Source organism: Natator depressus, chromosome 20 (genome assembly GCF_965152275.1).
Source record: "Natator depressus isolate rNatDep1 chromosome 20, rNatDep2.hap1, whole genome shotgun sequence".
Classification (NCBI taxonomy): domain Eukaryota; kingdom Metazoa; phylum Chordata; order Testudines; family Cheloniidae; genus Natator; species Natator depressus.
Genome location: NC_134253.1, coordinates 18319764 through 18334760, shown reverse-complemented (window position 1 = coordinate 18334760; position 14997 = coordinate 18319764). Strand labels below are relative to the sequence as shown.

General features: G+C 45.2%; 1 pseudogene; it reads left to right on the top strand.

Annotated features, from left to right (window-relative positions):
- The window catches only part of LOC141975311 (uncharacterized), a 65589-nt pseudogene that overhangs the window by 44634 nt on the left and 5958 nt on the right, over positions 1 to 14997 (top strand).

Below are 14997 nucleotides of genomic sequence, written 5' to 3'. Positions count from 1 at the left end.
TGTGAGACCGGCTGGGTAATATGTAGTTGTTGGGTCGGGGCCTGGATGTTCTGAGACAAATGCTTCTAGGCAGTGTATTGGGTGCAGATACTCTACATCATGCCCCAACCTTTGTGAGCCAGGAAGGCTGGAGTGGGGGCGTAACTCAGCTGTGTGTGGTTCGTTTTATTAATTTAGTGTATGCAATCCGGCCAAGCCACAGCGTTCTTATCAGTGATGTTCAAGGCATGAAGAGCTCCAGGAAGTTGCCGTTTTGCAGTCCTCCACAGTGTGCATCATGGTTTGTGAGTTCCCACACTGACCTAGTGGACTATGTCCCCCAGCTGCAGCATGTCTGTGGTCTGGAGAAATGGATGATCCAACTAGCAGATCAAATTTGCTGTGTGGGGTACAAACTGGTTATAAAGCTACAGTCATGTCTTGTGCAGCCAGGGCCTAAATCAATTTCCTGGGGATCATCCCAGTGAAGTGACGGTTCTTATTAAGGCCCTGTCCTTGCCATAATTCATAATAGACTTTATTCCCAGTGGCTGGCTCCAAAATGCGTTTTGCTACAGACGCAACATGGTTAATATCCTGTTAGTACTAGGGCTGTCAAGCAATTGAAAAATGTAATCGCGCACTTAAAAATAATAGAATACCATTTAAACATTTGTGGATGTTTTCGACATTTTCAAATATATTTATTTCAATTACAACACAGAATACAGAGTGTACAGTGCTCACTTATATTTATTTTTCATTACAAATATTTATACTGTACAAAAAAACAAAAGAAATAGTGTTTTTCACTTGACCTAATACAAGTAATATAGTGCAATCTCTTTATCATGAAAGTTGAACTCGCAAATGTAGAATTATGTACAAAAAAAATTGTTTTGTTTGAGAATGCAATGTAAAACTTTAGAGCCTACAAGTACACTCAGTCTTGCTTCTTGTTCAGCCAATTGCTAAGACAAACAAGTTTGTTTACATTTGCAGGAGAAAATGTGTCCACGCTGATGAGTTCTGCTCAATAACGATCCAAAGCAGTGTGGCCCACACATGTTCACTTTCATCATCTGAGTTAGATGCCACCAGCAGAAGGCTGATTTTTCTCTTTTGGTGGTTTAGATCTGTAGTTTCCACATTGGAGTATTGCTCTTTTAAGACTTCTGAAAGCATGCTCCACACCTCGTCCCTCTCAGATTTTGGAAGGCACTTCAGATTCTTAAACCTTGGGTCGAGTATTGTAGCTATCTTTAGAAATCTCAGATTGGTACCTTCTTTGTGTTTGGTCATATCTGCAGTGAAAGTGTTCTTAAAATGAACATCATTTGCTGGGTATTCATCTGCGACTGCTATAACAGAAAATCTGTGGCAGCATGCGGGTGAAACAGTGCAGGGGGCGCACCGCTCTCCCCCAAGGAATTCAGTCACATGTTATTTAACCCATTATTTTTTTAACAAGTGTCATCCTCATGGAAGCATGTCCTCTGGAACAGTGGCCGAGGCATGAAGGGGCATACGAATGTTCAGCACCTCTGGCATGTAAACACCTTGCAATGCCGGCTACAAAAGTGCCATACAAACGCCTGTTCTCACTTTCAGGTGACATTGTGAATAAGAAGTGGGCAGCATATCTCCCATAAATGTCAACAGACTTGTTTCTCTCAGTGACTGACTGAACAAGAGGTAGGAGTGAGGAGACTTGTAAGGTCTAAAGTTTTACATTGGGTTTGTTTTTGGGTGCAGTTATGTAACAGAAAAATCTATATTTGTAAGTTGCACTTTCACAATAAAGAGATTGCACGTCAGTACTTGTATGAGGTGAATTGAAAAATGAGATTTCTTTTGTTTATCATTTTTACAGTGCAAATATTTGTAATAAATAGAATAGAGTGAGCACTGTACATTTTGTATTCTGTGTTGTAATTGAAATCAATATATTTGAAAATGTGGAATACACCCGAAAATGTTTAATACACACACACAATAGAATACCAATTGAAATGTAACTGTGCGATTCATTTTTTTTAAAAATTTTTTTTTGAGTTAATCGCGTGAGTTAACTGTGATTAATCGACAGACCTAATTAGTACCATGGTCAGGTAAGGGTGCTGCCCTCTCCAGAGGCCTAGCCAGGTATATGGTGTTGGTTTGAGGCATTGGGGACTTTTTTCCCCCCATAGTAGTAGTTCATGGATGCACGGGCTTGGTGCTCTGGAACCATTGAATGAAGTTCAGGGCTTGTCTACGCTTCCGCTTAAGTTGATGTAACTTGTGTCAGTCACGGATATGAAAAAGCCACCCCCCTGAGCTGTCCGCACCGGCACTAAGTCAGTGGGACACACTCTCATTCTGTCATAGCTTCCACCTTTCACTGAGGTGGAGTAATTATGCTGACAGGAAAGCGCTCGCTGGTCTTCACAGTGCGTTTACACTACTGCCCTACATTAGCGCAGCTGCAGTGAGTCTGGTGAAGACTAGCCCCCAGACCAGGACCCTCTTGCAGTGTGACTGCCCCTTGGGGCACACTCTCACTAGGACAAGCCTCCTGGGCTTCAGCTCCTCCTTGGTCTGACCTCGGAGCATTCAGCATCCCTGTCGCACACCATAAGCTCCCTGCAGTGAGCCACCTGAATAGGACACCTGGGGAAACCTTACACGCCCTCCAAAGGGGCCATGCACCCCCGACTTCAGCAGTCAGGAGTGACTCTCAGCCAGCGGTGTAAAACAGAAGGGTTTATTAGTCGTCTGGAACACAGCATAGAGCAGAATCTATTTAGCACAGAAAGCAGGAAGTTACAGCAAAGTTCAACTTGAGGAGCCCCAGAGCCATGGGTCTCTCCTCCTGAGTCCCAAACCAGGAGTCTGACCAGCCTCCAGCAGCCCACCTACAGTCACACCCAGTTGCCCCTCCTCCATCTTGTATGCTGTTCCCCAGGCAAACCGGTCACCTGGCCTCCACCTCCCTTTGTTCTCCAATTCCTCCAACTGGCTCCTGCAGAGGATGGGGCCCAGCAATCAGTTGCCAGGATACAACTATTGTCTGGGCCCAGGGAGCTAGACGGCACTTGCACCTTCCCTCTCGGGGTATCTGCAAAGGTCCCACACCCTTCTCCCCCCACCTAGATACTTGTGCAACGCATAGGGAAAACTGAGGCGCGCACAGTATTCATACAAACACTAGGACACTTTCCACTTAGGACAAATGGCTACTTGTGACGAAGTACCTGTGTCAGTCTTTCTCAATGGCCTGTCCCTCAGATCTCCCTGACACTGTTTAGAAAGGCTGCAAGCTTTGGATTCACCAAGGGCAAGTGATGCCTGACCAACCTGATTGCCTTCCGTGATGAGATAACTGGCTCTGTGGATATGGGGAAAGCAGTGCATGTGATATATCTTGACTTTAGCAAAACTTTTGATACGGTCTCCCACAATATTGTTGCCAGCAAGTTAAAGTAGCGTGGATTGGATGAATGGACTATAAGGTGGATAGAAAGCTGGCTAGATTGTCGGGCTCAACGGGTAGTGATCAATGGCTCCATGTCTAGTTGGCAGTTGGTATCATTCGGAGTGCCCCAGGGATCAGTCCTGGGGCTGGTTTTGTTCAACATCTTTATTAATGATCTGGATGATGGGATTAATTGCATCCTCAGCAAGTTTGCAGATGACACTAAACTGGGAGGAGAAGTAGATACGCTGGAAGGTAGGGAAGGGTCCAGAGTGACCTAGACAAATTGGAGGATTGGGCCAAGAGAAACCTGATAAGGTTCAACAAGGACAAGTGCAGAACTCTGCACTTGGGAAGGAAGGAAGGAAATCCCATGCACTGCTACAGTGTAGAAAAGGACCTGAGGATTAGAGTGGATGAGAAGCTGGATATGAGTCAGCAGTGTGCCCTTGTTGTCAAGAAGGCCAATGGTATATTGGGCTGTATTAGTAGGAGCATTGCCAGCAGATCGAGGGAAGTGGTTATTCCCCTCCATTTGGCACTAGTGAGGCCACACCTGGAGCGTTGCGTCCAGTTTTGGTCCCCCCACTACAGAAGGGATGTGGACAAATTGGAGGGAGTCCAGCGGAGGGCAACAAAAATTATTAAGGAGCTGGGGCACATGACTTACAAGGAGAGGCTGAGGGAACTGGGGTTATTTAGTCTGCAGAAGTGAAGAGTGAGGGGGAATTTGATAGCAGTCTTTAACTACCTGAAGGGGGGTTCCAAAGAGGATAGAGCAAAGCTGTTTTCAGTGGTGGCAGATGACAGAACAAGAAACAATGGTCTCAAGTTGCAGTGAGGGAGGTCTAGGTTGGATATTAGGAAACACTATTTCACTAGGAGGGTGGTGAAGCACTGGAATGGGTTACCTAGGGAGATGGTGGAAACTCCATCCTTAGAGGTTTTCAAGGCCCAGCTTGAGAAAGCCTTGGCTTGGATGATTTAGTTGGTGTTGGTCTTGCTTTGAGCAGGGGGTTGGACTAGATGACCTCCTGAGGTCCCTTCCAACCCTGATATTCTATGATTCTAAGCTGGTCCCTGGTATCAAAAAGGTTGAAAAACACTGATCTTTGTAATCAGTCTGCCCCGTCCCCCTTACTTCCAGCTATCTAGAAAACCTCCCACAGTCCATTGGCCCATGTTCCTTTCTGTGCATGCCCTCTGTACTCTGATACAAACGTGGATAAATAGCATGGAAGGTGTGAGGGGAGACACATTTGTGATGGCAAGAAAGCTGCTGCATGGACACAAACTGAATCCTGAAGAAGAGGTCTATGTATGCTTGAAAGCTTGTGTGTCTCACTATCAGAAGTTGGTCCTCCCCTACCTTGTCCCTTCTGTGTAACTGTTAAGTGATTAAGGTGATTCATGCCTGTCTCTGGGTCATAGTATGGACTAGGAGGGAACATTTTCAAAAAGTGCCTGTGACTTAGGCCCTCACTATGTTCAGTGAGTGTTGGGCTCTTAAGCACCTGCCAACCTCTGCACTTTACAGGGCCAAGTGCACTGTAGTGCAAATTGCATCCTTTACTCCAGACATGTTTGTTTCAGTTTGATTTTTTTCTTAATCCAGCAGAGATGGCCTTGGAGTCTGAAGGTAAATGCAAAAGGATTTACTTCAGAGTGCCGTGCTTCTGCCAATCCTTAGCATGTCACTACTGTACAACTAGCTAATTTGGTAGCTTCAAGGGTTTTTATAGTAATGTTTATTTCCAGCTCACTGTTCTGCATAAGTATAGTCATTAATATGTACTGGCCACTCTGCACTACTGATTGCGCTTTCCTCATTTTTAATTGAATATTCCACTCACCCAAAATCCGAAGTGAATTTGGTTGGGTACACACAGCGAGTGCCAACTTAGCAGTTTAGCATTTTTGTCTCGGCTATTAAAAATTGATGGCTTAACCCCGTTAGAGGGCAGCTCCAGTACCTAGTATGCTTCCACTCTTGTTAATTGTGTTGATGATGAACTTAAATCTTGTTTTACAGAATGTTTTTTCTTTTGTCTTTTTATTCCTTCTCTTCCAGTTGATGCTTTGGATCCAGAGAGGTTAATACAATGTCCCTACGATAATGATCATCAAATCAGGGCCTGTCGGTTTCCCTATCATCTTATAAAGTGCAGGAAGGTAGGATGGGATGTTAAGGTCTCTAATGCACTTGGGAAATCATATTTTTGCAAATGCTAATGCATGGTGAGCTCAGTATGCTGTGCTGCCTTTTGCTAGAAGGATGCATTCACTTGCTATTAGGCTGGAAGAAGCCGTCTTTATTTCATATTTATATCGCTCATCCATTTACCACTTCGTAAAAGCATCCAGTTCATATTTAGTAATGCCCTTCGGATCAGTGCATTTACCCTGAAGAAAGGCGAAACAGGTTCTTCAGAATACCTAGCTCAGTGATGGGATCCTATTCTCTTCCAACAGTTCACTCATGGGACCAGGCTATTTACTTCCCACTCAGGCCATGGAGCAAATGCAGCCAGTGTTATATGGATGCCTTCTGGCTGGCCAAAGCAGAAGTGATCTGATGTTGCAGTTAATTCTTTTAGTCTGCAATCAGAGCAGGAGAGCTGCTAAGCTGTCTTTTTTTTTTTTTATATTGTTAATAACTCTATTCAGTGTACATCTGTCTGCAAGTCCCTCTTCGCAGTCTTCTATCCTGGGCGAGAATGCTGTATATTTAAGAGGAGAATCTGCTCCTTTCTTTTGTCCTCTCAGTCTAGTATCTTATTTTAAGCTCTCCAGTGCTAGTGTATATCAGTTGTACTGGTATAAGCGCACTTATACCGGTATAACTGCATCCACGTGTAAAGATGATGTCCTGGTCTGATTGTATTGGTTAGGAATCACGCCCCTAGCCAACATAGCTCTAGTAATATAAAAGCCATGCAGAGCAAGCCTGAGCAGTGGGTTCTTCCTCTTTGTATTCTTGCTCTTTTCTAAGGGTAAAGGCTCTTCATTCAGTGGGGGCCAGTAGTGCTCTTTTATGTCCACACTAGTTTACCTATACTGGCAAAATGCTCCCAATATAGATGTGGCCTCAGCTGGAACATTGAGTAACTTCCCTCCTGTTTCAGGAGGGTTAAATTAACTGCAAAGACTTCAGCTCTAGCGCAGGCAGAGACTTATCATAGAATATCGGGGTTGGAAGGGACCTCAGGAGGTCATTTAGACCAACCCCCTGCTCAAAGCAGGACCAATCCCCAACTAAATCATCCCAGCCAGGGCTTTGTCAAGCCTGATCTTAAAAACTTCTCAGGAAGGAGATTCCACCACCTCCCTAGGTAACCCATTCCAGTGCTTCACCACCTTCCTAGTGAAAAAGTTTTTCCTAATATCCAACCTAAACCTCCCCCACTGCGACTTGAGACCATTACTCCTCGTTCGGTCATCTGGTACCACTGAGAACAGTCTATATCCATCCTCTTTGGAACCCCCTTTCAGGTATTGGAAAGCAGCTATCAAATCCCCCCCTCCTTCTTCTCTTCTGCAGACTAAACGATCCCTGTTCCCTCAGTTTCTCCTCATAAGTCATGTGTTCCAGTCCCCTAATCATTCTTGTTGCCCTCCGCTGGACGTTTTCCAATTTTTTCACATCCTTCTTGTAGAGTGGGGCCCAAAACTGGACACAGTACTCCAGATGAGGCATCGCCAATGTCGAGTAGAGGGCAACGATCACGTCCCTAGCTCTGCTGGCAATGCCCCTACTTATACATCCCAAAATGCCATTGGCCTTCTTGGCAACAAGGGCACACTGTTGACTCATATCCAGCTTCTCGTCCACTGTCACCCCTAGGTCCTTTTCTACAGAACTGTTGCCGAGCCATTCGGTCCCTAGTCTGTAGCGGTGCATGGGATTCTTCGCTCCGAAGTGCAGGACTCTGCACTTGTCCCTGTTGAACCTCATCAGATTTCTTTTGGCACAATCCTGCAACTTGTCTAGGTCCCTCTGTATTCTATCCCTACCCTCCAGTGTATCTACCTCTCCTCCCAGTTTAGTGTCATCTGCAAACTTGCTGAGGGTGCAATCCACGCCATCCTCCAGATTATTTATGAAGACATTGAACAAAACCGGCCCCAGGACCGACCCTTGGGGCACTCCACTTGATACCGGCTGCCAGCTAGACATGGAGCCATTGATCGCTACCCGTTGAGCCCGACAATCTAACCAGCTTTCTATCCACCTTATAGTTCATTCATCCAGTCCATACTTCTTTAACTTGCTGGCAAGAATACTGTGGGAGACCATGTCAAAAGCTTTGCTAAAGTCAAGGAATAACATGTCCACTGCTTTCCTTTCATCCACAGAACCAGTTTTCTCGTCATAGAAGGCAATTAGATTAGTCAGGCATGACTTGCCCTGGGTGACTCCATGCTGACTGTTCCTGATCACTTTCCTCTCCTCTAAGTGCTTCGGAATTGATTCCTTGAGGACCTGCTCCACGATTTTTCCAGGGACTGAGGTGAGGCTGACTGGCCTGTAGTTCCCTGGATCCTCCTTCTTTCCTTTTTTAAAGATGGGCACTACATTAGCCTTTTTCCAGTCATCCGGGACCTCCCCCGATCACCATGAGTTTTCAAAGAGAATGGCCAGTGGCTCTGCAGTCGTATCCGCCAACTCCTTTAGGACTCTCGGATGCAGCACATCCAGCCCCATGGACTTGTGCTCGTCCAGCTTTTCTAAATAGTCCCGAACCACTTCTTTCTCCACAGAGGGCTGGTCACCTCCTCCGCATGCTGTGCTGCCCAGTGCAGTAGTCTGGGAGCTGACCTTGTTCGTGAAGACAGAGGCAAAAAAAGTACATTAGCTTTTTCCACATCCTCTGTCACTAGGTTGCCTCCATCATTCACACTTTCCTTGACTTTCTTCTTGTTCTCTAGTTTGTCGCTTACTTAATTTAAAAATAAAGTGGCTGAATTATTTAGGGTTTCAAAGCACTTACTCCCCAGGTCGGCTTCTTAGGGCAATTTCATCTGTGCATTGAACCATGCCAGTGCTGACACTGCAACAGTTTCACTGTGCTTGTTCTGGGGCTGATCTTCAGTCAGATAAATTCAGGGCGTAGTTTAAATGTAAAAATAAACAAACATAGGCTGTAGCATAAAGGATGCGTATGCTTTGCTGTTTTTCCACTGCTTTTGTGCTCAGGTCCTGAACTAAGTTTGACTTTCCTTGTTTTAATTTTTTCAACCTATTTCAGGATGCAGATTGCACAAACCCTTCACTAGTGATTAGAAAACACAAGGGTTTGGGTGAATTCAGTGAGATAGCACATGCTTTTTCTGTTTCTCTAGAACCACCCTGAAATTGCAAAGCAGCTAGCCACATGCCCCTTTAATGCCCGCCATCAGGTTCCCCGAGCTGAGATCAGCCATCATATATCAAGCTGTGATGACAAAAGCTGCATTGAGGAAGACATTGGTGAGAAAATAGTAGACTCCTTTGGCTCTGTAAACTCACTTTGGGAACTCTTGGGCTAACGGAGTTCTAACGTAACTTTTGCTGTTAATGTTAGATTGTTTTAATGCTCTATTATTCCATAAGCAACCCTTTACCTGTAGTGCTTCATGATCCTGAAGCAGCAGGAGTCCTTGAAGGCTTGAGTTTCATTCATTCTGTGTCCATGCAAATTCTCCTAAGCATCTGAGAGGCAACTGGCTTGCATTACATGTGTTATCTGCCAGAGATTTTAGCATTAAATGGGAACTGTGCATTATGCCATAAACTGTGTGTGTTGAATGAGATCTAGTTGGGAATCTGGATGGCTTAGAGAGGAAAGATAGTGGCCATGAGAGAGGTGGGTCTCCAGTGCAGATCTGACCTGATAGTGACCAAAAATCTTTATAGCCTGTCTAGTGGCATATGTGAAATAAATTGGTCTCAGTCCAGTTCTTAATGGACAAGTGTCTAGATCATAACAATCCTCCCTTCTGTTACATCCTACTTGACTATCTTAGCAGAAAAGCCATGACTGAGCCAGGGAGGCTGAATAACTTTCCCAACAGGAGTTAGGTTCCTCCAGTTCAGAGTGGGGCAAGTTGGGGAGGGGACTATGGAGAAGCTTCCCTACCACTGCCCATGCTGTCTGCTCTGTGATGAGGAGTTCACTATCCAGGTCTGTCAGCCCAGCACCTAAATCACTTGGTTATGTGGGTCGTGTTCCAGTTCTTCCCCCCACTGATATCTATATGGCTATCACTACACTGGAAAACGTACCTATTCTCTGGCAAATGTAGAGTTGTACTGAAGATAGCAATGATGTGCATGTTAATGTAGACAGGGCTTAGAGCATGACAGTAGTGAAAAAACCCTGAGAAGATTTTTGTGACATGACAGTAGAAACACACCTGAACCCTCTCCCAATTCGTATGTTGGAGCAGCTGCACCATTGCTGAAAGATGTGTGCAGAATTGTTTAGCTTTAGAAAAGGCCTAAAACAGGCATTGGCAAATGGGGGCCACATCCACCCTGCCAGATCATTTGATTTGGCTTGCCAAACATTCGGTGTTGTAGCAAACCTTTCTGAGTTAGACAATATATAGCCTCTTAAGGTATGGCCCACCAAAGGGTTCTCATGGATTTTGTATCCCTTTGCTACCTTCAAGATGCCCATCCCTGGCCTCAAGAGTTTTGCTCCTAAGACTAGGGGAGTACCTGATCAGCTTCCAGTGTATGCTGCTCCTCTCCAAGGCCTAGAGCTATTCTACAGCTAGGTCAAAAAATGATTAATGTACCTAAAATAGGATTTTATTTTATCCAAAAAGATTTTCTCACTAAGACTCTTCTTTGCTTTAAGTGAGTCACTCAAATAACTGCCAGGGAGAGAAGATGAACATTGTCAGCATGTGGCAGCCGCCCCCATGTGACGAAGATTGGGATAGAGGTAAGGAAGTAGGTTGAGGACACGGGCTGTCAGCGCCTGCTATTCCCTTCTTCTTGTCCCCAAAGAAGTCACATGGACTAGGAGAGAGAGGTCCCATAGATCCTTCTGCACAGATCATGTGTTGGGACACCCAATTATACTGTCCATGAACAAATTAAGTTCCCCTGCTTCACAGGCTCTTCCAGATGCCTTCTATTCTTTACAGAACTTCTGTTGTTTTCCATATAGTCTGTTGCACCATCTGTGCTTTGATGAAAATGGAAATTGATGATAACCTTTACACTTTATATTTCTCAGTTAAATGTCTGCTCTGCTGTCACTTATGCCAAGCCTTAGAAAATTCTCATTCCGTTTTGTAAACCTAGCAGCGTCTCTGCCATATTTCTTATTTGATGTTGCTATGACGCTTGCAGAAGTTACTCGGTACTGAGCCACAGTGATGTCTGTTTCCTTTTGGCAGATCTACAGGAGCAATCAAATTCTACTTTCGTTTGGGGCACGTTCAGTAGTGGCGTAAACAACAGGTAGCAAAAGGTGTATTTCTTGTGACAGTGCTTTCCATAAATGATGTGCTTTCAGACTACTTTGAACTCTTGCTGCTGTGTTGTTGGGAAGATGCAATTTACTTTATGAATCCTATTTTTGGGGTGATGGTGGGGGCGTTCCCACTGGCATGACTCAACAGTCCTGTGCCCCTGGGTCAATGTTTCCTGTCTCCTTTTAGTGGCAGATCCATATGAGAGTATACGAACATACTGTTGCTACCAGATAATGGTTACTCCTCTAGTTCTACTGTAGTACTCTTAGTGCTGATGGTCCTGGGTTCAATCCCCACTGGTTCTGTATTTGTGGGGGGGGGGTTATTAAACACTAAACTGTTACGCTGGGCTTGATAGAAATGCAGACTGATGTCAGCTGTTAAGCAATTTAGGCTTAAACTTCTGACAGCTAATCTAATCTCTCATGGCCTGAGTCAGAAATAATCATTTTGTTGTTTGTGTAATCACAATGCGGGATTGGAAAATGAAGCATAATGTGTCTGGTCATTATCTCTGTCTCACCCCTGAACACCCAAATCATTGTACTGCGCCTTACCTGTCTAATCAGAGGTCATCAACATATGAACTTCTACAGCCTGTAACAGTGACATAGAATTGTAGGGCTGAAGGGACCTTGAGGTTCTCTCGTCCAGTCCCATGCACTCATGGCAGGACTAAGTATTATCTAGACCAGTGGTTTTCAAACTGCGGGTCGTGACCCAGAACTGGGTTGCGGAATGAAGGGCACTGGGTCGCGGCGGCTCTCGTCAGCACTGCTGACTGTTAAAAGTCCCGTCGGTGGTGCTGCCCAGCTAAGGCAGGCTAGTCCCTAGCTGTTCTGACACTGCACTGCGCCCTGGAAGCGGCCAGCAGCAGGTCCAGCTCTTAGGTGGGGGGTGAGCCCCAGGGCTCCATGCGCTGCCCCCGCCCCGACCACCGGCTCTGCACTCCCATTGGCCAGTTCCCGGCCAGTGGGAGCTGGGTGGGGCAGTGCCTGTGGGCGAGAGCCATGCAGAGCTACTTGCACCCCTGCGCCTAGGAGCCAGACATGCTGCTGGCTGCTTCCGGGGTGCAGTGTTGTCCGCGGTGCCAGGAAAGGCAGGAAGCCTGCCTCTGCACCCCAGCTGCACCGCTGACCAGGAGCCTCCCGAGATAACACCACACCCCTGCCCCAGCTCTGAACCCCCCAAACCCAGAGCCCCCTCCTGCAGCCCCAGCCCAGAGCCCTGACCCCCTCCCACACTCTGAGCCCCTCATTCCTGGCCGCAGCCCACACCCCAGACTCCTCATCCCCAGCTCCTTTGGATCGCGGGCATCAACAATTTTTTTTCAACTGCGTCACCAGAAAAAAAGTTTGAAAACCACTGATCTAGACCATCCCTCACAGCTGTCTGTCTAACTTGCTCTTAAAAATCTCCAGTGATGGAGATTCTGCAACCTCCCTAAGCAATTTATTCCAGTGCTCAACCACTTGGACAAAAGGAAAAACTTCCTGTCAAACCTAAACCGCCCTTGCTGAAATTTAAGCCCATTGTTTCTTGTCCTATTCTCAGTGGTTAAAGAGAACAGTTTTTCTCCCTTTTCCTTGTAGCAACCTTTTATCTACTTGAAAACCGTTATGTCCCTCCTCAGTCTTCTCTTCTCCAGGCTAAACAAACCCAATTTTTTTCAATCTTCCCCCATAGGTCGTGTTTTCTAGACCTTTAATCAGTTTTGTTGCTCTTCTCTGAACTTCCTTCAATTTGCCCACATCTTTCCTGAAATGTGGCACCAATCATTGGACACAATACTCCAGATGACATTTAATCAGCATGGAGTAGAGCAGAAGAATTACTTCTCGCGTCTTGCTTACAACACTCCTGCTAATGCATCTCAGAATGATGTTGACTCCTATTTAGCTTGTGATCCAGTATGACCCTCAGATCCTTTTCTTCAGTACTCCATCCTAGGCAGTCATTTCCCATTTTGTATGTGTGCAACTGATAGTGGAGTACTCTGAATTTGTTCTTATTGAATTTCATCCTGTGACGGGTTCCCCCAGGGGTGCCACCTGGGACTGGGGTTCCACTGAGCCCACTGACTCACCAGCCTGGGCTCCCTCTCAGCACTGTGCTGCTGTGACAGGCTATAGACTGCTCCTGGACCTACACTCCCAGCAGCATTCACACAGGCAGGGACACACCCAGCTGCAGTTTCATGCAGGCTTTGGACAGCCACTGCATGATCCAGCAATAGAGAGGCTACAGCCAAAATAACCCCCAGTCTGGGACCCCAGAGCTGTACCATCCCGCCCTGATCAAAACCCCAATCAGTATGAATTTATTACCCAGTTCGCCATTCCTTCAATGTGGAGAGGACAATGCATACTTGTGTTAACCAGGCTGAGATTTTTCCCCAGACGCTTTGGTCACAGGCATACCAGTTTAGATAAAGCAAAAAAGTTTAACTACAAAAGAGAGATTATAAATGATAGAAAACAGACCAAAGCAGATTACCTCGTAAATAAACAGAACTGCAAACTATAAGCCGAAAATACTAGAAAGATTGGATATGAATTAACAAATTCTCACCCTGGCTGATGATAGTCAGGCTTGCAGATTCTTAAGGGACAAGCTGCATTTGTTTTGCAGCTTGGGATCTCCTACCCTGTTCCAAGACTTTTTCTTTTAGAGCTTCTCTCTGTGGAGTTGTGGGGAAGTGAAGAACAACCAACGATGTCACTCCTTGCCTTATATAGCTTTTTCATATGGCAGGAGCTCTGTTTCAAACTTGGTTCCCAGACCAGTTTGTGGAAAAATTCAGGTACCCCAAATGGAGTCCAGAAGCATGGTCTGGTCACGTGCCCTTGCAGAGTCATAGCAGCCATAACTTACAGAGTGGCCTTCCACAGGAAGGCTAAGCTATTCCACAGTCCATTGTCTTTGTTGATGAGCCATTAGCACTGTTTGGCTTCTTCACTGTTGTACCTGAAAGGCTGGCTGTGGGTGTTTTCCAGAGTAAGCCCCTTTGAAATACAGATACCTAGTCAATATTCATAACTTCAAATACAAAAATGATACATGCATACAAATAGGATAATCATATTCAGCAAATCATAATTTTTCCAATGACACCTTACATGACCGATCTTGTACAAAACATCATAATTATGCCATAATCAATGATCCTAATAATAACACTATGATGAATATGGAGCGTTGCACATCCTATTTACTTCAGACCATTTCTCCAGTTTGTCCAGATCATTTTGAATTTTAATCCTATCCCCCAAAGTACTTGTAACCCCTTGCAGCTTGGTATTGTCTGCAAACTTTATAAATGTGCTCTCTATGCCATTATCTAAATTGCTGATGAAGATACTGAACAGAAGCGGACCCAGAACTGATCCCTGTGGGACCCCACTCAATATGCCCTTCCAGCTTGACTGTGAGCCACCTACTCTCTGGGAACGATTTTCCAACCAGTTATTCACCCACCTTGTAGGAGCTCCATCTAGGTTGTATTTCCCTAGTTTGTTTATGAGGAGGTCATGCGAGACCATATCAAAAGACTTATTAAACTTAAGATACACCACATCTACCATTACCCTCCCCCATCCACAAGGCTTGTTACACTGTCAAAGAAAGCTATTAGGTTGGTTTTGCCACGATTTGTTCTTGGCAAATCCATGCTGACTGTTCCTTATCGCCTTATTATTTTCTAGGATTCGGCAATTTGATTGCTTAATTATTTGCTCCATTATCTTCTTGGGTACTGATGTTAAGCTGACTGGTCTGTAATTCCCCAAGTTGTCCTTATTCCCCTTTTTATAGATTTGGCGCTATATTTGCCCCTTTTCCAATCCTCTGGAATCTCCTGTCTTCCATGACTTTTCAAAGATAATTGCTTCGAATGGCTCAGATATCTCCTCAGACAGCACCTTGAATATTTTAGGATGTATTTCATCAGGCCCTGCTGACTTGAAGACATCTAACTTGTCTAAGTAATTTTTAACTTGTTCTTTCCCTATTTTAGCCTCTGATCCTATCTCATTTTCACTGGCATTCACTGTTAGACGTCTGCATGAAGTCTGCATGTATAGAGATGACTA